This window comes from Ursus americanus, chromosome 2 (assembly GCF_024610735.1).
Source record: "Ursus americanus isolate L20-20 chromosome 2, mUrsAme1.1.p, whole genome shotgun sequence".
Taxonomy (NCBI): Eukaryota; Metazoa; Chordata; class Mammalia; order Carnivora; family Ursidae; genus Ursus; species Ursus americanus.
The window spans coordinates 10,324,216-10,346,245 of NC_142128.1; the positions used below are offsets into that span (position 1 = coordinate 10,324,216).

General features: G+C 57.8%; 1 protein-coding gene across 3 annotated transcripts in view; it reads left to right on the top strand.

Moving 5' to 3' along the window:
- GTF2IRD1 (GTF2I repeat domain containing 1) overlaps positions 1-22,030 on the top strand; it is a 103,698-nt gene that overhangs the window by 587 nt on the left and 81,081 nt on the right. The window lies entirely within an intron of this gene.

Genomic DNA, 22,030 nt, shown 5'->3' on the forward strand with positions numbered 1-22,030 from the left:
AGCTGTCACCCCCGGCCCTCCTGGAGGTGGGGGGCGCCCCGGGGCGGGCGGCGGGCGCCCGCAGGCTGCTGCGGTTGGCGAATGAGGTCAGTCGTGCTGCCCGCGGTGGCGGGCGCCAGTGTGGGAGCAGAGGGGGCTGGGAAGGCCGCGGGTCCCCGCCCCCCCACCTCTGCCTTCCTCGGGCTGGGCCATCTCCCGGCCCGTGCCCCCCACTCGCAGGCTGAGTCCGACACAGCGAGGACTGCCCCGGCACAGTGGTTCCTGTCCGGGCCCCCCGGGAGGGGGCCGGCCTAAGTGGTGGCAGCTGAACCTCGGGAGGAGGGCGGGGAAGAGTCTCAGAGGGTGGCAGTGGGGGCCACAAAGCTTCCAGAAGAGCAAGTTGGGGGTGCCCCGCATGTGGGTGGTCTCCGAGTTCCTGCACATGGGCTGGGAGGCCTGTGGAGCGCCACGGGGTGCTTGATGCCCACCCCCCCATCCTGAGTCCCTGGAAATGATGGGCTTGATGCCTGTCCTGGGCTCCAGCCCCAGGCCTGCGGCCAGGGAGAGGGACGATGCCCTGGCCGGGGCCCAGGGCAGAGGGGGGGACCTTGCAGCTGAGAGTTCTGCCCTCCTGGCCTTGCTGGAGCCCTGGACATCTGGCCATGTGACCCAGCCTCTCGGGACCAGACCTGGGGTGGGAGGCTCCTGTGTCCCCATCACAGCCCAAGTGAGGGGGTCTCGCTGCCAGGCCTGCGGGGAAGCACCAGCCTTGGACGGAGTATGGTACTGGTGATGTGGGGTGTGGGACTGCCCTGGGATTGCCCCGGGCCCAGTAGCTGGGGTGAGGGGCTGGCGTGGACCGCTAGAGGAGTGGGCGTTTGCTCGAAGTGGGAGGAAGGGGCGGCCAGAAGGCACTCTGACCTCCTCTGGCTGGATATGGTTGCCCCGTGGCTGGGACTGCTTGCTCCTTGGCACTGCCCGGGTCCTCGGGGCTTGGGAGGTGCCTCTCCAAGCAGCCATTTATTTCAGCAGCGTCATTCCCAAAGGGAAAGGGCACGGGCATTGATTATTTATTCGGAGCAGGACGTAGCAGTGACTGGGAGGCTGGTGGCTGCTGGTGGCTTCTGGCGGGGAAGGTCTGGGCACAGGAGTGGCTGCGATGGGGGTGGTTGGGTGCCCGTCACGAGCCACCCACGGCGGGAAGGGGCCCAGGAGGCTGCGAGGTAGACTCTGACCTCTTCTGAACAGGGACCGCTGGACCAAGGGACAGACCTGGCTCCAAGGTGACAGGATGTTGGAATCCCCGACCTGCTTTTGGGATGTGAGAGGCTTAAGACCACACCCCATTCCGTAGCCTGCTCTGCGAGTCACCTAGAAGGTTGAGGCTCTGACTCAGAGGGTCCCAGAGGACCCCAGCAGAGGAACCAACAAAGGTGGGAACTCTGTGGCCACTCGCTGCCCGCATGTTTAAAATGCGGGAGACCTGGGGCCGAAGATTGCAAAATTGGGTCTCGAAGAGAGCATTGTAGGGGCGTGTTTAACCTACTTAAGGGCACTGCTCTCTAGATGCTGGAGGAAGGGTCGTTTCCGTGCAGCGTATTAATCACAAATACTTTTTATCTGTTCTTTGAAAGCAGTCTCCCAGAGCCAGGCTAGCTTTGATAACGGTGGTGGTGGTGGTTAGCGTTCGATGCTTGGAAATAGTCGGAAAGGCACACATAATGATAGGGGTCTCGGAGGCAGTGTTCTAGAAGCCTGTCTCCAGCAGCTGGGGCCTGCGCAGTTTGGTGGCAGCCGGCTTATCAGAAACCCCAGGTGAGGATCTCAGGGTGATGTGGTGGGTGACGCCTTGGGGCACTGAGATCCTAAGGTGACCTTGGAGTGGGTTCGGGTTCATCTGCTCCGGCTTTCCTCTGTCCGCCCACCGCCTCCTCCACGGGCTCACTGAATCCCGCCGCTTTCTTGAATGGCCTTTGCATAGGCTGTTCCTCTTCCCGAAGCTTCTTCCCATCTTTCCCTGAGAGGATGGGAGACTTCCTCTGATGGCCCGACCTGGCTGGTGTGAGGGGTGGGGGTGGCAGGATTTGCCCTTCTCGTCTCCTCTCTGTGGCTGTCATGTCTTCGGGCTGGCATCCCAGGGCTGGCCAAGGTGCTACCTCTGTGTCCCCCCATGATGTCCTGTCCATCCTCTGTCCCGGTGTTGCTCTCACTCAGAAGTTCCACATCTGTCTCCCCGAGTGCACTAGGGACAGGGCAGGGACCGAGGCTTGCTTTGGGTTCCCTGGTGCCCCAGGGCTGGTACCCAAACACTCATCAGATGGCTACTTGAGGGAATGAATGAAGTCTGGCTTCAGGGCCTTGGCCCACATGGCCAAGCAGCTCCTCCCGTTATCCTGAATCCCCATCTCTGGGGAAGGCCCCCCACACAGTGGGGAGAATCCCAGGGTCTTCCCCTGAGCTTCCTGGGACCCCCTTTCACCATTACCCCAGCCTGTGTCTTCTGCTCACACCCAAGCCTGGGGCTCTGCTTGCTCGATGTCCTCAGCCCTGCCCCTCTCAGTCGCCCGACTCTTGGCTGTTTGCGGGCATCTCTGGGATGCCTCGCAGCCAGGTTCTGTGGGACGAGCAGGGAAGTGTGCCCGGCTCCACGGTCTCGCGGAGGCCTCAAGGGGCACCCGGGAACCTGCAGGGTTAATTTCACAAACACTGGGGAGCGGAGCAGGACCTGGGGCCAGGGGCTCAGAACCTTCTGGGAGGGCATGGGGCCCAGGAGACCTGGACCCGTGGGGCAACTGCAAGGGAATTCCCAGTAGGAACTCCTAAGCAGGGGCGGAGTAGTGGAAGGATTGTTTTCTGTGGGAGAACTGGAAGAGAGAAAATGGTCATAAGGCAGTGAGATGCTCCCTGTTCTGTGGCAGGTTACAATGGAGGCTTCTGTGTGTAGGTCCTGGGGTGTCCGGGCGGGGCCCAAGGGGGGCCGGCTCCCTCACTTGGCTCCCAGGGCCCTTGTTGGCAGGCGTGTCTGGCTGGGATTCTCTGATCCTCATACTCACCAGGGTAGATACTCTGTCTTTTCAGACTCAGGGCTGTGGGTCATGGCTGATGACAGCCGAGGGGCGCAGAGCCTCCAGGATGGGAGTGCAAGGGGGCTGAGCCCTCATTCACTTTGTGGGGTGTGAGATTTGCCGAACGAGCTGAGGCCATACTTTGTCCCTACCCGGGCTTGCCATGATTGGTGGGGGTGTCTCAGGCAGAACTCTTGCTCCTGACCCCCTTCCTCTTGGTCCGCAGCCAGGCCTGGCCAACCCAGAGCTCTTTCTGCACCCACCTGTCTCCCTCCTTCAGGACCACCTGCTTCTGGTTGCCAGATCTGGCTAATAAAAATAGGGTTGCCCAGTTAAATTTGGATTTCCGATAAGCCATGGATAATGCAGGATCGAGGACGTAACTTATACTAAAGACTTGTTTGTTTCGCTGAAGGTGAACCAGGATCTCGTGTTTTATCTGGCAGCCCTACAGCTATGACCTCTGGGCGGTGGGGCTGCTGGGGACTGGGGAGAGGCTCAGGGCGGGATTGGGCCTGGAGTTGGGGGTCGGGGGTCAACCCAGATCGCCAGGGATGGTCTGGGTTCGAATGAGGCAGCACTGAATCCAGTTTCCTTGGTCGGGCTTTCTCTAGTCCAGATCCCCTGTGAGGCTTGGGTGGTGCGGGGGACTCAGGAATCCTCAGTCTGGGAAACCCTGGTTTTCAGAGATTTCCATGCCACTGTGGCAGGAGGAGGAGGGGAAGGGAAGTTGTGGGGTACACCGAATCAGACACCCAAGTTAGGATTTGCAGTCAGGGTGTGCAGAGCGAGGCCTGAGCCGTGGGAGGCTTAGAGATCCTGCCTTGGGGAAGGCAGGGCTGGTAGGGGAGGGTCTCCGCTGGGTTGGGTCATAGGCCTGAGGGTCAGCCCCCTTGGAGGGATGCCTTGTCGATGCAGCCCCCAGCCTCTGTGCTGTGCTGAGGCCCCAGGACTGTGGACTGACTACAGCCAGGAAGTAAGGGGCAGGGTCTTGGGGGCCATGTCCCTTGCCCCAAGTCTGGGCTGTGTGCTCACCTGTGAAGTGGAAAGGATCTTGCCTGAGCCTCAGGTGCTGTGATGGGGGGGGGGGGGCTTCCAGAGCATAGATATGTGGGTCACCCCAGTGCAGGTCCGGAGTGGAGATGGTGTGGGAAGCCTGAGCCCATAGCTGGAGGCAAGGAGCTGGGGTTACCCCTCAGGCGGCTTCTCTCCTGGAGGTTTGGATGGGGCCAGGCCTGTTTTGCCGATTGGGGTATTGGGGGGGTTGGATAGTCTCAAGGTACATTTTCTGGCTTCTGCCAGAATCACCATAGAGGGGAGTCTGTATCTGTCCATCCATCTGGCTGTCACTCCACCAGCCAGTAGAAACTTACAGATGCCTCCCCCGCCCCCTCCGCAGGTCTCCAGGGTCTCAGGTCCTGGCATCCAGCCCCAGGCCTGCACGTAGGAGGGGCTCACCCTACACGTTGTTCTCTGTTTTGTCGAGGGATAAGGGATATCCAGTGAAAAGCTCAAGTTTTTAATAAGTGTGTTTTCCAAGGGGTTTGACCATTGTACACATCACGCAGCCCAGCCCCTGTCAAGATGTGGAACATTCCATCACCCCTGAAAGTTCCCTCAAGCTCATTTGCAGCCAGCCTCTTACCCTCCCCCAGTCCCTGGCAACCACTGTGTGTTTTCTGTCTTCCTTCTCTTTTCTTTCTCTCTCTCTTTTTTTTTTTTGTTTATTTATTTATTTATTTATTAGAGAGAGAGCACAACCAGGGCTCGGAGAGGCAGAGAGAGAGAGGGAGAAGCAGGATCTCCACTGAGCAGGGAGCCCGATGCGGGGCTCGATCCCAGGCCCCTGGGATCATGACCTGAGCTGCAGGCAGACGCTTAACCAACTGAGCCACTCAGGCACCCCTCTTTCTCTCTCTTTTTTTTTAACCACTGTGTGTTTTCTCTCTGTAGTTTTGCATTTTCCAGAATGTCATGTAATTGCAGTCACACAGAATGCAGCCTGAGTCTGGCTTCTTAGACCTTTTGGTAGCTGAGTAGCCTTCCATCATCTGGCTGGGCCACATAGCTGCCCCTGCTCTGTGATGGCGGTGGCGGCAGTGGTCAGGGACCCTGGGTTTGCAGAGTCCCGCTTGGGACCAGCCCAGAGGAAGGGGTACCTTTTGCCCCTGTTCACCAAGGCACTGCCTGCGCCCCTTTCCCACCCCCATTGAGGTGCACACCTCTGTCTGCAGAGCTAGAATTTCATCCTCCGGTTCTGGTGACTCACACAGCCAGCAAGCCCCTGATGAAATTACACCTGCCTACAGCCGCCCTCACACCCACACAGCCCTCCGCCGTGCAGGTGGGCTCCTGGGGCAATGATGCTCTGAGGCCAGGACAGCTGGGGCGCGGGCAAGGGCAGCCGTCTGTGCCCGGTGGTGTCTCCCCCCATCTCCGGCTGCCCCGCTGGCCCGGAGTCGGGGGGGGGTGGTCCCTGGCCGTGTGTCCCTGGTCTCCACTCCTGCAGCCTTTTAACTTGGGGTAGAACTTCTCTGTTTTCCTGAAACAAGAGCAGGGCTTGTTTCGGGATGGGGGGTGGGTAGGAAAGGACATTGAGGCCAGCGGTAAAGTCGGGAGCGTGATTTAGGGTCCCCTAGAAGGGGGCTGTGTGACCTCAGGCAAGTGACTTCAGATCTCTGTGCTTGGGTTTAGTCATCTGTAAACGGGAAAACGGGGCCAGTGAGGGACTCAGCTGTGGCCACACAAGCCGGTGGGCCTCCACAGAGGGGGGCTGCCGACGGGGAGGAGGTGGGGACATGTGTCCCTCCTTGGAGCCGAAGTAGGGCCACTTTTATCCATGTTACCAGCTAGGGTTCTAAATAACAACGTTTGCCGTCCACCTCCGCCCGTGGTCCGCGCTGCATGGACAGTGGCTGTTGTGAACATTTCCGTGGGCATCACTGAGATTTCGGTTGGCCACGGAAGCTTCTAGTCAGGCCGATTCTGGCTCTGGCGTCTGCCCGCCTTGTGTGAGTTGGACAGCTGCCAGGTCGGCTGAGACTCAGTTTGACCATCTGAGAAGGGAGACAGCAGTACCTCGCAGGGTTGTACCCACCGCATCATGAGCGGTGGCGTCTGAGTGGAGGGCAGCCCACCAGGTCCTATGCGCCCCACAGGAGAGGGACGCATAGGTGTCTTGAGAGATTGGAAGGGTTTTAACTTTGTTTTTGGTAAACAAGTCATTTATTTTTCCCGGTGAGCCTGGCAGCCCCCAGCACCCCTCCCCTTCCCCTGCCCCCCTCCCCGGACTCTCCCGGCCCGGTCTCAAAGCCCGCACCCCCAGTCCAACTCTTGGGCTGTACCTTGGTGGGAAGCCTGGGAGGACTGGAGCAGGCGAGGCCCATACTCGGGTGCTCCTGGGTGGCTCCCTGGAGTAGGCAGAACCCCTGCCTGCCCACCCACCCAGCTCCAAGGTGGTCCTGGCGGGCTTCAGGGGGGTCTTATGACTGGGCCAGTCTGGTGTCTCGTGTTTATCCAGGAGCTGGTTTTTCAGGTGTGCCGGCTTTCAGCAGAGAGGCCCAGGTTGGGAGAGCTAGGGCCTTTGGGAAGGGGGGGTGGTTGCTCCTGTTCCCCGTGTGCATCCTGGCTTCTGGGCGGATAGGCTGACCACATCCTCCCTCCGGTCCTGGTCCATTGCCCTGCATATCCAGGGGAGAGATGCTCTTCCTCGGCCCGGATCACAGGCCAGAGCCCCTCCTTGGGGTTCCTTTACCTGCCTCAGGTTTCCCTCCTTGCCAGCAGGGGCGCCATAGAGCCAGCAGGGCCTTTGAAGCCAGACATGGGTTCAAGTCCCCGTTCTAAGTGCCCAGGTGCTGTGTGGTCTCAGGCGAGTGACTTTCCCTCTCTGAGCCTCATTGAGCACATGAGGGTGCTTCTCCCTACGTTGCAGTGTTCTTGGGAGGATCAGCACGTTCGGTTGGGGGAAGCTGGTTGCTCTTCCAGTTAAGAGTGTTTTCTCACCTTGTCGCATGATGACCCCAGAGTCTCGCTCTCTGGGGGCCCCAGTCCTTCCCAGAGAAGAACTGGATGCCATCTTTCCCTGCTATGCTCTTACCTCCTCTGCCCAAGGAGCCTAGAGCGTGCATGCCTCAGTTTCTGTTTTTGCCAGCTGGGAAAACCCCAGGGTGGACCTGGTTAGTCCCCTGGGGCTGGGGCTACCTGGGGGACAGTGGCTCTGTGGTGGGTTTTTGGAGAGCCCTCTTTTCCTGTAGGGATATGCCTGAGGGCAGCCTGTAGGAGGTGACTTTTCACTGGCCCCTGGAGGATGGGTGGGGTTTAGACCCAGGAGCAGTCTGGGGTGGGCATTGCAAGTACAGGGGTGGGGGGAGGGAGCGGGGAGTTCGGGGGCGTAACAGTGTAAGGGTCCAGAGACAGGAGTGATCAGTGATCGCGCCTGTGGCCGAGTGAGTGTTTTCCTGCAGAAACGGGGGGTGCTCCTCGGTGGGGCCCAGCTCAGGGCATTGTGTTGGGTCCAGGTGAAGACCTTCCTCTGATTACCTCACTCCCAAACTGGGCATGGCCAGGCCCTGCCTACTTCCTTGCCAGCCCGTGAGCTTCCCTGGGTTTCTGGAACGTGCTGTGCTTCTGTCTGGCTTCCCTGTGTGGTGTTGCTTCCCCCTGGAAAGTACTTCATGCTCCCGGTCCATTTCATCGGGCTGATTTTTACTGGCAGGTCTCAGCTCGGATGGCCCTTCTCTCTGGAAGCCTTCCCTGTGCCCCCTTCCGAGGCTGTGTGAGGTGCCCCCCTCTGTGTTCCTACAACCCCTGAATGTCCCCTAGCATAGCCCTCATCACGTCCTGTGTTCCGACTGTCCTTGGACTTGTCTGTCACTCTCCGTTGGGTCCAGGCCTTGGTGCCTTGCCCCCCCAGCTCCCTGCCCCCAGCACCCTGCCTGGCACAGAGCGAGCATCCAGTACAAACTTGCTAAGTGAGTTAGAAGCCGGCCAGGTGTCAGGGCACTCGGGGTGGGGCCTCGGAAGGTCAGGGGCCTTCTCCACCCTTCCATACTGATTCTCATTGGCTCACCCCCATCCTCCCCGGTTGCCAGCCTGGCTGTGGCTCACAGAGGCATTTGGCGGGTGGTGGGTGAGGGTGATGGGGCAGGCGGGGGTGGGGGGAAGACACTGTGTCTCCCAGGGCTGGGTGCAGCCCAGTTTGGGGGGTTTCCCCTCTGTGAAGGGCAGCTGGTGTGTGTGGAGAGAGCACAAGTGTGGAGTGTCGGGACAGTTAATCCCCTGGGCTATTTAGACACACGCTTGTGTATGTGCACGTGTGTGTGTGTGTGTGTGTGTGTGTATGTATGTGTGTACGTATGTGTGGCATTCTGGGGGCTGCTGGCGGTGACTGGGATAACCTAACGTTTCGCTGAAATCCGACCATCAGCCCGGCCCAGGTGCTGGCCCATGTGCAGAGGCCCCTCGAGTCCCAGCAGGTGGCACAGGGGGACCGGGTTGTGGTTAGGAGCGCGTTTGGCTCCAGGTAATCGAAAACGTCACTTGAACAGCATTGACAAGGGCTTTATGTTTTACCTCCCGAGGAGAACCCGTGGCCAGGCAGTTGGAGGCTGGGATGGAGGCTCAGCGATGCCCTCGGCTCGGTTCTTTTCCTCCCTTAGCTCGTTAGATCGTTTCGGTTCCTTTAAAAATTATTTTCTTGGAAGCATACACTGAAGTGTGCTTTCGTCGTTGTATGAATTTCACCACTCATTTCAGAGCATTTCATCACCCGGAAGAGAAATCCTGACCCATGAAGTAGTCAGCCCTCTGCTTCCCCCGTCCCCCAGCCCCTGGCAACCAGTGACTCACGTTCTGTCCCTATAGATTTGTCTATCGACGTTTCATGTCAGTGGAATACTGTAGTTGTTGCCTCGGCGTCCGCCTTCTTGTGCTCCACATCCCGTTTTCGAGATTCATCCATGCTGTGGCAGGTGTCAGAGGTCTGTTCCTTTTTATGGCTGAATAATATTCCCTTGTGTGGATGGACCGCCTCTTGCATATCTGTTCATCGGTTGAGGGACATTTGGGTCGTTTCCGTTTCTGGCTGTCGCAGATAGCGCTGCTGTGAACAGTTGCATATGAGCTTTTGTGTGAGCTGTCCTGTCTGTTCTCTTGGCGAAACTCCTGTGAGTGGAATTGCTGGGTCATAATGGCAGTTTCATGTTTAACATACCGAGGCACTGCCCGACTGCTTTCCAAAATGGCTGTGCCATTTTCCATTCCCACTAGCAGTGGTGCGGGTTCCAGTTTTTCCACGTCCTTACCAGCATTTGCTATTGTCTTTTTCATTATAGCCATCCTAGAAAGGGTGAAGTGCTACCTCATGTGATGTTGATTAGCTTGTTGGATTTTGTCTTCACGCTTATGCCTCTTGGTCACAGAGTGGCTGCTTCCTCTCCAGACCTCACACCCATGGTCCAGATGGAGGGAAGGAGTGAGGGCAGAATGCTTCTACTCTCAAAGCTTTGCCTTCATGCATGGTCTCCTCAGGGGTTTCTCCAGTTTCGCACAGGTCAGACTTTGGTCCTGTGGTGCCCCCTAACTACAGGGGATCTGGAAAGATAGAGGTGTGCCTATTGGGGAGGAAGGGGATTGGGAATGGTAATGGGCAGGTATTGCCCCTCTTTGCGCCCCGTGGCCCAGACCAGTGTGGACATCTTCGTTTCTCCAGAAGCAAGAAGAGGGATGTGGAGCACCCCTGTCCCCAACAGGTAGGGCGGGGACTTAGATCATGGGTGCCTGGCTCTTACGTGGCCCAGAGTTACTACCGACTGTCTGGGGACTTAGGGGATCCCACTTTGTGGAGGGCAGTGCCAGTCACCTAGCGTTTCTCCCTGACCCCCCTCCCCATCCAGAGACGTCTTTTCTGGTCAGCCCAGGAGGCCTGTCGCCCAGGGCTCACTCGATCGTGCCTCAGGGCCTTTGTCCCTCCCTTCCCTGCAACCAGCTATGGAACATCTTCCCTTTAAAACTGGCCTGGGCTAGACCTCAGACACGGCTGGTGGGAGCATAAGGTGGTATGGCCATTTTTGGAAAACAGTTTATCTATTATTTTCGTGGACATATTGTCACATCATAAAATTCACCATTTGAAAGTATTCTATCCAGTGGTTTTTAGTAAAGTCACAAGGTTGTACAACTGTCACTGCTGTCTCATTCCAGAAGAATTTTTATCACCCCCAAAAGAAAACCCATACTCATTAGCAGTCCCTCTCCACTCCCCCCCCACTCCCAGCCCACTAGCCGCCACTAACAGTGTCTCTGTGGATTTGGGGGCAGCTTTTTGCGAAGTTAAAACATATGCTCGGCAGTTCTGGTCCTCGGTATTTACCCAAGGGAAACAAAAACTTAGGTTTACATAAGAACCCGAAGAAGAGCAATGTCTGAGGAGGCTTTATTCATCATTGCCCCACGCCTGAGACAATCTAAGTGTCCGGCCGGTGGTGCATGGATAAGCAAACCCCCGTATGTACATTCAGACCGTAGGGTACGAGTCAGTGTTAAAAACCACGGGCGACTTGCAGGAGCTAATAAGTTAGGCTGGCTGAAAGGTGGCAGACCCAGAAAGCCATGCCCTGTTGCGTTCGCGTGGCATCTGGGAAAATGCAAAGCTATAGGGATGGAACAGATCTGGAGTTGCTTGGGGGCGGGTTGATGAGGGCATGGAGGAATTTGGGGCGCTGATGGGGCTGCCCTGTATCTTGATTGTGGTGGCCGTTACTGGAGGGTCCATTTATAAAATCTCATAGGACTCCCGCCAAAGAGCGTGGATTTCACCGTGTGTATGTTACCCCTCAGTTTCAAAAAGCCAGCCTCAACTGGACTGGCCTTTCCAGATTAACCCCCATGCAGGGTTAGCCGTTCCTTCTGCTTTAGCTGCTGCCAATTCTCCATAGACATGTTAACTGTTGGGTTTGGGTCTTTCAGGTTGGCTCACGGGACTTATGCCCAGGGCTGGGGTGGGGGGGCTTCTCTGGCGCCCCCTCCCACCACCTTCCTCAGGCACCCTTTTACCTCTGCTGTTCCCGAGCTTCCTGGATGGCGTCTGCCATGCCCTGTGCTATGGACCCACGAACCATTAGAACTGAAAGGGACCTTAGGATAGGGGGACGACCTTTCCTTTTCAGATGGGGAAGCTGAGGCCAGGGCTGGGAAGGCACCTGGCCGATTGCAGAGTTAATAGGATCAGGATCCAAAACCACATCTCGTGACTCCTTGGCTGGGGCTCCTTGCCCTCCTGGGGGTGCCTGGAGCCTCCTTTGTCTGCCGGTTCCAGGAGACTGGGTGGGCACATCGAGGCCAAACCGCTGGCGGAAGGCAGGGATGGGGGGTGGGTCAGGGGCTCTAAAACACCCCAGGCGAGGAGAGAAAGGAGTGTAGCACGGGGGGGGGCTGCACATTCTGCCCACAGGCCAGAGGTGGAACGTGGTTGGTTGCAGTGGTGCGTAGGAATGGCTGGTGGCCCCCGGAGACAGGCAAGAGAGAGGGGTGCTGGCTTCTGTCCTGGAAACCCATGCCATCAGGGTAATCCCGAAGCCCCATTATGTGTCCAGGTAAATCCCAGCAGCCCCAGTCCTCGGAGTCAGCAGGGTGGGGCTGACATTCTGGAAGAATCTGCTTAAGGAGAGAGCCCAGGAGACCCTGACAGGGAGCCGGTGGGATGTCTTGGGTGGTGACCCTCTTGGGACGGGTGGACCCGGTCTCGGAGATGCAGGCCCTGGGTTTATCCTGGCATTGTTGTTGAGTCATTGCTGTGTGGGCTGTGTCCCCCCTCAAGGCGCTGCTGAGAGGTCTGGAGACTATTGGGAGGGTGGGCCTGGGGGAGGGGACAGGCAGGTCGGCCTGCTGCACGATGCTGGAACTGGCTCCCGTCCAGGTTCGTGTCACCCGCCTCAGAGAGCCAGCTCAGAGCTATGTCAGTCCCACGAGGAGGGTTCTCCCGCTGCAGGCCTTGGAAAGCCAAACAGTGCCCTGGACGGGGGTGTGAGGATACCAGGAGTAAGGCCTGGGACCTCTCCCCACCGACCTGCACCTCTGCAGGGGCCACAGCTTTGGAAGAGGAGTGCCTTTCTCGTCCCAGGCTTCAGATGGGGGTCCTTTTGGGGCAGGAAACTAGGGACTCGCTGCTCCCACGCTTTGGGCTCTGCTGCTGCAGATGGGTGGTGGGAGCCAGGGGTGGGCTGGGTGACCCAGAGTCTGGGGTCGGTGTGGAGGGCAGGCAGTTTCTGAAATCATGCCGTCTCTGTAACCCACCCGCTGTTCTGAAAGGCCCATGATCTTGGCAGAAAGGACCCTTTCCTGGGCCCTCAGCCCTGTTTTTGGCTCAGAAAAGGATGTCTCCACACTTTGGGGTCCCTTCTGGTTTTCAGGACTCATGGGGCCTCCAGGAGCCCCTCCTGGGGCCTCACTGTGACCCCAGACCGGAAGCCTGGCCCCTTTCCTGAAGCTCCCCACCCTCTAGGGGAGGCAGAAAAGGAGCTTGTGTTAAAGAGCCCTTCTGTGAATATCTGCATGCCAGTTGCCGCGCAGTGAGCCAGGCCTGGGGAAGGGGTCTGGGGGTGCTGCTTCGTGGACCCGGTCATGGATTGGGTGCAGGTTGGTCCTTTCGGCAGACTTTGCTTTGAAGCTGGCCCCTGCCTCTTCTGGCTGTGTGACCTTGGGCAAGCTACTCAGCCTTTCTGAGCATCCCCGTCTTCATCTGTCAAGTGGGAAAAAAGCCATTGTGCTCTAGGGCCGCTGCGGGGGTTTGAAAGGACACTCACAGCACAGCAGTGGGCAGTCATACAGCTGCTGATGGTAACGATGGCCCTGATGTGATGTGGCGTCTCAGCTAGGCCCAAGGCCAAGGTAGGGTTGGGATAGAAAGGCTCTGTTGGAAGAGAAGGGCCATATGCACCCCAATGTTCATAGCAGCAATGTCCACAATAGCTAAATTGTGGAAGGAGCCGAGATGCCCTTCAACAGATGACTGGATTAAGAAGTTGTGGTCCATATATACAATGGAATATTACTCAGCTATCAGAAAGAACGAGTTCTCAACATTTGCTACAACATGGACAGCACTGGAGGAGATAATGCTAAGTGAAATAAGTCAAGCAGAGAAAGACAACTATCATATGATTTCTCTCATCTATGGAACATAAGAACTAGGATGATCGGTAGGGGAAGAAAGGGATAAAGAAGGGGGGGTAATCAGAAGGGGGAATGAAACATGAGAGACTATGGACTATGAGAAACAAACTGAGGACTTCAGAGGGGAGGGGGGTGGGGGAATGGGATAGACCGGTGATGGGTAGTAAGGAGGGCACGTATTGCATGGTGCACTGGGTGTTATACACAACTAATGAATCATCGAGCCTTACATCGGAAACCGGGGATGTACTGTATGGTGACTAACATAATATAATAAAAAATCATTAAAAAAAAAAAAAAAAAAAAGAAAGGCTCTGTTGGGCCTTGCTTTCACCTCCCATCACTGCTCTGTGAGGGTGGAAGGGGCAGGATGCCGTGGATGTCTGTCTTTATTGGAGGCAGAGACTGAGGCCCAGAGAGGGGAAGCTAGTCACCAGCATCACACAGCCACTGGGTTGGCAGAGCCTTGACTAGACCCAGATCTCACAAGGACTGGCCTTTGGTGAGGGGCTGCTGTGTCATGGGTCCTTGGACTCTAGGGAGGGGATGGTGTGGCCTGGACTGGGCTCCTCCAGGTTCTTCCCGTCCCAGGGGAAAACTCTCTGGAATCCTACCAGCAGCCCACAGCTTCGGGTGGGCCTGGCTTGTCCCTGGTGGCTCAAGGTGGCCAGGCTCTCCCCGCCCAAGTGAGGGAGTGGTGAGCACAGAGCAGGGCAGTAGTGAGCGTTTGCACATGAGCCCCTGTAGGCATTGCGTGAACATGGCCACAGAGCCCTGACTCCCCCACTGGGGTTCTTGTGTAATCATAGGAAGGTCACGTACACACTGCACCTCCATCGTCCAGCAAGGGACGGATGGTGGGCCCTGCCCTGTCCTGCTTTTCTCCTGTGGATCCTGAGGCGGCCAATGTGATGGAGTGCGAAAAGCTGTGTGTGTGTGGGGGGGTGTTGGTGCACCTGCGTGTCTGTGCCTGTGACCAACCCTCCAGCCACAAGATAAAGTGTGTCATCCCCCCAGGGACCAGGTCATTAACGTGAACCAGCCCTCGATCCAGCAGGTGGCGGTGGGGACTTCAGTACGATGCCCCCGGGACAGACCGGGTGGCCAGAGCGGATACTGAAGTATTTGTGGGAGGAAGGGGCCGCACGGGGCACGGGTGGACGGGCCGTAGGTTTGACGCATGCGCACAGCCAACGAGCGGGCCTGGAGGGGCTCCAGGCGGCAGGTGTATCTGACAAATTCCTCATGAACGGACCTCTGAACGGAGATGGCCTCCTCTCCAGAGTGCCATCACCATTTATAACTTTCCGTTTCTCCATTCCCACCTGGGAGCTCCGGGGCAGGGCTTGGGCCTGAATTGCCCCCAGTTCCGGGCCTGGGGCATACAGGTGCCCTGATAGTATCGGGTAATGAGTCGGAGCCCCAGGCATCCGACAGATGAGTGTGCTGCCCACGCCCACGGGGGCGCATGGGCCCAGGACTGGGAGCAGGGGAGGTCCCGGAATGGGGAGTGCGGGAGGAAAGGGTCTTGCAGGCTGTGGCCTTGGGATTTAAAGGAGCAGGAACAAGGGGTGTGGGGTAAGGGCATTGGGGTGGGGGGCATTGGGGTGGGGGGCAGGGTGGCAGTGACGACTGCCCTGGCATGGATCAGGGCAGGTGTGGAGGTCAGATGCCAGGGGAGGGGGCGTGGTGGTCCTTTCACCCGAGGTGGAGGGTAAGAAGGTCCTGGGAGAAATTTCCAAAGGGGTAGTTGAGCCCCATTTTGGGGTGGTGTCTGGAATTAGAAGCCAGGTCTCCCCAGCACAACCTGCAGCAGGGCAGAGCCTTCCCTGGGACCCCGGCCCCCAGCTCTGGTGGACTGGGCTGAGTGGGATAGGCAGCGGCAGGAGGGAGGGAGGGAGCGGCTGGCTGGGGAGGGCTGGCTGGGGGGGAGCCTGTGAGCCAGAGCCCTGGGATTAGATCACCCACGGTGATTAGCTTTTTTCCGCCCAGCCTTTTCCCGACAAGAAAGGGCCTGATCCTCCTCATGCACGTTGCTCATCCTTCTGAGAAGGCCTGTTTACGTCTGGCAGGGGGGCTCTCGGGAGACGCGCTCGCCCCAGGGGCTGGCACGACCCCAGTGCTGGCTTCTTCCCACCACCTCCTGACACCCAGCCCCCAAGCGCTCCAGATGCTTGAGAACCGGTCCGTGCTTTCGCCCCACGCGCCTGAGCTGCCGAGGGTCAGCCCGAACCTGGGGTGGGGGGGAGACAGGTGTCAGGCCCCCTGCCGCCCAGCCCGGTGCCCGGCCTGCCTTTCCCACCCAGGGCCCCCTCACTTGGAGGAGCAGAAGTGCCCGCGTGCTGCCTGTCAGAGGAGCTGCGTGAGCTAAGCTGGAGCTGATGGGACGCAGTGATGTCAGGGCGGGACAGCAGCGCCGCTGTGCCTTTAATGAGCGCCTGTGGTCTCCGGGCCCCGTGCCAGACACTCTTCACACGTCAGCTTGCTGTCCTCGAAATGCTGAGGGCAGCAGAGTCGGCGGCGCCAGTTTGCTCACAGGGAAACTGAGGCATGGCGTGTCAGCCTCCCTTGACGTCACAGGCCGGTGGTAGCTGAGTGGGGACCCCCAAGCCCAGCCACTTCCCTGGTCCTCACGCTGAGGAGCCTGCCTGGTGTGGACAGGGTGGCAGGGGGACACCACGTGGTGGGGCTGGAAGTGCCCGGGCAGGGCCGCGGAGGCCAAGGATGGTCTAGTTTGACTAAGCTTCATTTTGCCGTCTGCACTTGGACTTCCTTCGAGCTCCTCGTTTGTCCACCAAGCAAGCATGTATGGAGTGCCTGCTATGGTTCTAGGGCATAGCTATGATCAAAACAAAATTCCTGTCCCTGCGTGTGCACGTCCTGTTGGGGGGGGGGCTGGTGAGACCACCACCTCCCTGGGCTGGCTTGTGGTTTCCCTCTCCTGTCCTGCAAACACTTCCCCATCCAGTGGAATGAAGCCACCATGGGGTAGGGACCCTGCATCATCCTAGACTGGCAGAGGGCCTGGGCGGAGAGGCTCCTGGCTCAGGCTCTGCGATCTAACTGGAAGGACCTGGGAAGGCTGTGTGTGTGTCTGTCCAACCGCATTGGTTCCAGTCTTCTCATCCTAGAGAACGAAGGCCTTTGGAGCCCTCTGCGCTCCCCTGCACACCCCCACCCCGGTGTGTCGCTCCAGCCCTTGCACTACTCTGAGTCCCTTCTTCTTCTTTTTTTTTTTTTTTTTTTTAAGATTTTATTTATTTGAGAGCAAGAGACAAAGACAGTGCCAGAGAGCACAAGCAGGGAGGAGAGGGAGAAGCGGGCTCGCTGCAGAGCGGGGAGCCCGACGCGGGGCTCGATCCCAGGATCCCTAGATCGTGACCTGAGCAGAAGGCAGGTGCTTAACCGACTGAGCCACCCAGGCACCCCTACTCTGGGTCCCTTGACCAGCCTCCTGACCTCCAATTTTCCACCCTTCTCCCTCCCCTGATTCTTTGACTTTCCCCCATCCTCAGTTTCCCTCTGACTTCTCCCACTGTGTTGTCTCTGGGGGCCTTTGCGGCTCCCATATCTCTCAGGTCTTGCTCCTTCATCCCAGAGCCCCCCACCTAGCCCCCAGCCCTGATCAGGTTACAGGTGGCCCTCCTGACCCAAGGCTCTGCCTCTTGGTCCACCCGACTTTTTGTTCCCTCTGAGCTGGGGGTACCATCCTCCACTCTGTCATCAGAATCAGAAACCTGGGCTTCACACCAGGTGGCCCCTCCTCGGGACTCCCCCGTCCACGCTGTCACAAATCTCTGCCCTTTCCTTGGTCACAGCCACCCTCCCCTCTGTCCTGCTGCTGCCCTCTGCCTCAGACCTGGCCATCTCTGGCCTGGACCATTGCAGAAGCTTGGTTACTACCCCCTCCCCGGCTCTATCTCCGTGTCTGCCGAATCCTGCTGGGATCCCCCAAACTGACCACATCTTGCCCCTGCTCCAAACTCTTCAGTGATTCCTGCCCCCTCCGTGATGACCTTCTAAGGTCCTTGACCTGGCCCTCATGGCCGAGCCTGTCTCTCTGCCCACCACTTCCTGCCCCGACCTGGCCCTTCCAGCCGTGCAGGGCCCGCCCCGCCCTACCCACCACCCTGCTCAGGCCCAGCCGAGACACGTGGGCGGCTGGGCCGGTGGTTGGGCCGGTGGTTGGGTTTCCCGGGCAGCCAGTAATTTGGCACTCCTTCAAACGGGTCTCGCCGTATTTGCTCAGCATTTATTTCCAGGGAGGGGGGCACTGTGGGGGGCAGGGTGGTCATCCCCCTTGCAGATGAGCAGAGCCTGGGCCCGGTTCCCTGGGCCCTGCTCCTTAGCCCTGCAAACTCCTGCTGCCCTGTGGCATGACATTCCGCTGGGCTCAGGTGTCACCTCTTCCAAGGAACCTCCCCTGACTCCCCCCCCCCCCCCCCCCCCCCCGCTAGCCTGTGCTGCTTGCAACTCACTTATTTTTTACCTTTCACTGACATGTAACTTACTGTAAAACGCATAAATCTCAGGCGTCTAGCGTGATGAGTTTTTACCTTGTAGACACCCACGTAATTGCCGTTGGAATCAGGATGTATCACAGTGTTTTAATCTTTTTTTCTTAATAGCCTATTTTATTGTCCTTGTCCTGTCTCCCTCCCCCTCCCCCCCAGCCTGGGACTCTCCCACAGCGGGAGCACCTGTCCTGGGTCCCATGCCGTGTCCAACGAAGTGTGATGGTGGTGTATGTGCATAGTGGCCACGTTCCACATGTGGGACCACGAGTGGGGGTGTGGCCAGGGCTGTGGCCCTGGGAATTTGTGACCCTGCAAAGTCAGGCGCCCGGTCTTCGCCTGGGAGAGGGCTTGGTCCCCTCCCCGGCCAAGGGCCTCCGCAGGGAGCTGGGGCCCCGCCCGCAGAGGCCCCTGTGGACTGGCAGCCTGGAGATTAGTCTCCAAGGCCACAACGCCAGTTGCCATAGGCACGCGGCCCCAGTCAGGATTGCGATTTCTCATCCTAGTCACGCAGGCGGCGGCTGCCCCTGCCCGCCCGCCAAGGAGCCAGGAGCCGGGCTTTAAATAACGGGGCAGAAACCTGACCCTGCAGAGCCATCTGCCCACCGGAGCCTGGCCTCCCCTCCAGGCGAGGCAGATACAGGGCCACCCGGGCACCCCGTCCCACTTGCAGCACCCCATCTTTTGTGGGGCACAGAGACACGGCAGAACCTGAGTGGGAGGGCTCCCTTCGTTGTCTTGGTGCCCAGAACGCAGGCCTGGCCCGAGCCTGGTCCTGGGGAGCCCCGTCTGGGAGGTGTCTTCCCTGCTTCATGAACCCCTCTCTACCTGGGAGGGATAAAGCCGTGCCTCTTGGAACGCTTGGACTAAGAGGAGGCGGGCTTCCCACGGCCTGGGCCGCAGACCTGCCCCTTCCCTCAGCTCCCCCTCCGCAGAGAAGGCGGGAGGCCTCCCTCGTTTTCCAGGAAAGCGGCAGGAGGCCTGTGCTTCCCTGTGCCTGCCCTTTGCCCGGCCCCTGGGCCTGCTTTCCTGTCCTGGGGGTGGGGCCGCTGTAAGGAGTGAGCTCTCTGTTGTTTCTTTCCAAATTACAGAAGTGATAACATCCTTAGCTCAGAGAACTTAACAAAAGACCGAAAAGCAGAGGGAAGGTAGGTCCCTCGTGGGTCCAGCCCAGTGAGGTGAATGGTATGTGCGGGTGTCCATCCCCGGCCTTTCCGTGTGTCCCCGGGGCCTGTCGTGGCTCTGACCCAGGGGCTCTTGGATGGTCTGCTGTTTCCCTTTGGTGTGTGTGCTGTGTGTGTTCATGGACGTGTGACATGCTTTGGCCAGATGCCTTTGCACATAAATCTTCGTGGTTCAGAGAGTTTTCTCGGGATCAAGTGATAGGACTGAAAGTGCTGGTCTCACCCACTGGAGGTCTGTCAAGACCGTCGTCCTGGTGTCTGCTGCCTGACGGGGGATTCCAGGATCTGACGTCTTTTTAAAACCTTTTTATTGAGGAAAAAAATCTGCTCGTTATAAGTCAGCAGCTCGCTAAGTTTTTAGGAACCGAATCACCCAGGTAACAGCCCAGCTCGAGAACAGAACGTTCCCAGCCCCCAGAAGCCCCTTGCATGCCTCCTTCCAGCCAGATGACTGACATCCTGACTTCGAACAGCGGAGTTCGGCTGTGTGAGCCGCACATAAATGGAAGCCTACGGTGTGACCTTTGGCTCCCGGATGCTTTCATCATATTTGAGAGACTCGGCAGTGTTGCCTCGTGTGGTTGTGGTTTGTTTGTGTCTGATGTCTTTTTCAACGGACCAGGCACCAGGGAGAATGCCCTGGAAGCAAGCACGTGTGTGCGCTGCCCTGAAACCAGGATGCCTACCATTGGAATTGTTGCCCAGGTCAGAGACATCAAGTTTGTTTCCCAAAGGACCCACACCAGTGAATCGGAGGGAATTTGCAGCTAGCATAGCGGTTTCGCACGGGGGAGAGTGTTTTGAGTTGTGGGTCGAGCGTGTGCTGGCCGTGCAGAGATCTGAGGCGCGGGCCTTCCCATCTAGGCCTCAGTTTCCCCAGCTGCACATGGAGGTGGTTGGGCGAGGGGCCCAGTCAGCTCTGCATGCTCCGACATCGTGTACTTGGAAGCGCCAAGAGCTCATTTTCCAAAGCGGTTGGAGCTTGCTCTCGCTGTCCTCCTTCTGTACGGCCTCACTCTCTACCCAAAGCCAACGTGAGCTGCCCTTGACCTCTCCCCACAGGACCCCCTGCCAGGTGACTTGTGGCAGTCTCTCCTTCAAGAAGCCTGCACAGACTTTCTCCAAAAGGTCTTGATAAATGGGCGACTTCCCCTTGCAGACCTCCAGGGACGGGGAGCTCAGTGCCTACCCGGCTGCCTGTTCTTCCCTCGCAGACAGCCGTCCCGGCTGGGAAGTGTTTCTGTATCTCAGGACCTCTATATTCTGACGCCAGTGAGCCTGAGGCTGGTGTGGGACTTCAGAGCCAGTCATAGGCTCAAGGCTTGGGGAGGCCCTGCACGTCACCAGACCTACTATCATGGGGGTTGCTTGATAACACTCAGTAAGTGGCTGTTTAATTGGGGTGAAATACCCATCACGCAGGATTGACCATCACAGCCATCTTCCGGTGTCCAGTTCCGTAGCGTTAGGTATGTTGACGTTCCGGTGCAGCCCTCTCTAGAACGTTCTCACCTGCCCACCCTGAAACTCTGTCCCCAGTAAACACTAACGTCCCCCCGTCCGCCCCCCAGGCCCCTGGCGCCCACCATCCTTCCTGGCTCTGCATACAGCTGCTCTAGGGATCTCGTAGAAGCGGAATCATACACTAGCTGCCTTTTGGCCACTGGCTTATTTTACTCAGCATAGCGTCCTTAAGGTTCATCCGTGTGTACCATATGCCAGAATTTCCTTCCTGTCTAAAAATACTAATATCCTGGGGGTGCTGGGTAGCTCAGCTGGTTGAGCATCTGACTCTTGATTCCGGCTCGGGTCCTGATCTCAGGGTTGTGAGATCGAGCCCTGCGTCGGGCTCCACGCTCAGCGTGGTATCTGCTTGTCCCTCTCCCTCTGCTCCTCACCCCCCCTTAAAGTAAATAAATAAAATCTTTGAAAAGAAATAATACTCTGAATAATATTCTGTTGTGTGTATAGCCCACATCTTCTTTATCGATTCATCCCTCAGTGGGCGCTTGGGTTGCTCCCACCTTTTGGCCATTGCAAACGATGCTGCGGTAAACATGGGTGTATAAATATCGCTTTGAGATATTATTTTATTATTACCGACATTGCTATAAGATCTGCAACTTGGAACGCGTCTGGTAAGTCACCTCTTCTAGTCCTGACCCAGCGCTTGAGTCCCCTGGGATGGAGCCCTATTATCCTCTAACACGTCTGGGCGTCCGAAGGCCAGGAAGGCGGCACCGTGAGTGGGATCACAGCAGAGGGAGGGGCAGGAGGCATTCTTTGTGTCTCCACATGCCCCTCTAGAAGGAAGCAGGTGCAGAGGCTGCAGCAGGACAAACGCCTCAGTGACAAGGATTGAGGGATGGTGGCGTTTATCAAAAGAGTTGTAGAGACTCAGGTCTCCAAGAATAGAGTCCATTTCAACTAATGTTATTCGCCTCTCCCCGCCCCCAACAGTGCAGTGGGGTAGGTCTGCACCGCTGCCCCATTTTACAGATGAGGAGAGCAAGGTTCGGGGGAATTTAATAACTTGCTCATTAGACTAGACTGGAGCGCGGGTCTTTTCTCTCCTTGAATGGTGCCCAGCACTAGGGTCTTTAAAAGAGGATCGGAATGATTTATTTGCATTGATTTAGAGCCTGCCTTGTTTCAGAAGTCATTTGAAAGACTCATAAAGAAACATAAACTCCAATAAGATGGAATAAAAAAGGCACTAAAAACAAGAGTTATGGCTTCAGACGGAGCCAGAAGTGAATATAATTTGAAAACGCATACCGTGGGATCTGTTTCCGTTAGGCACGTGTTCAGCGGCAAGTAACCCAACAAATGGGGACTTGAGAAGGGAGGGGTCTGTTTTCTCCTGTAACTAGACATCTGGAGGTGGGCGGCCCAGCCCTGGGCACCTGCTCAGCGTCTTCAGAGGGGCCAACACCTCTGTTTTCTGGCGCTTCATCCTGAGTGCTGACTTTGGTCCGTTTGGCCTAAAGGGACAGCGGGGATTGGGCAGTGGGCACCTGCTCCATGGGCGGGGGAGAAGAGGGTCACCGGAGGGTCTGCTCCAGACTCCTCAGTTCTTGCCGTGGGTACCAAACGGGACCTGTGCTCTCTACTCATC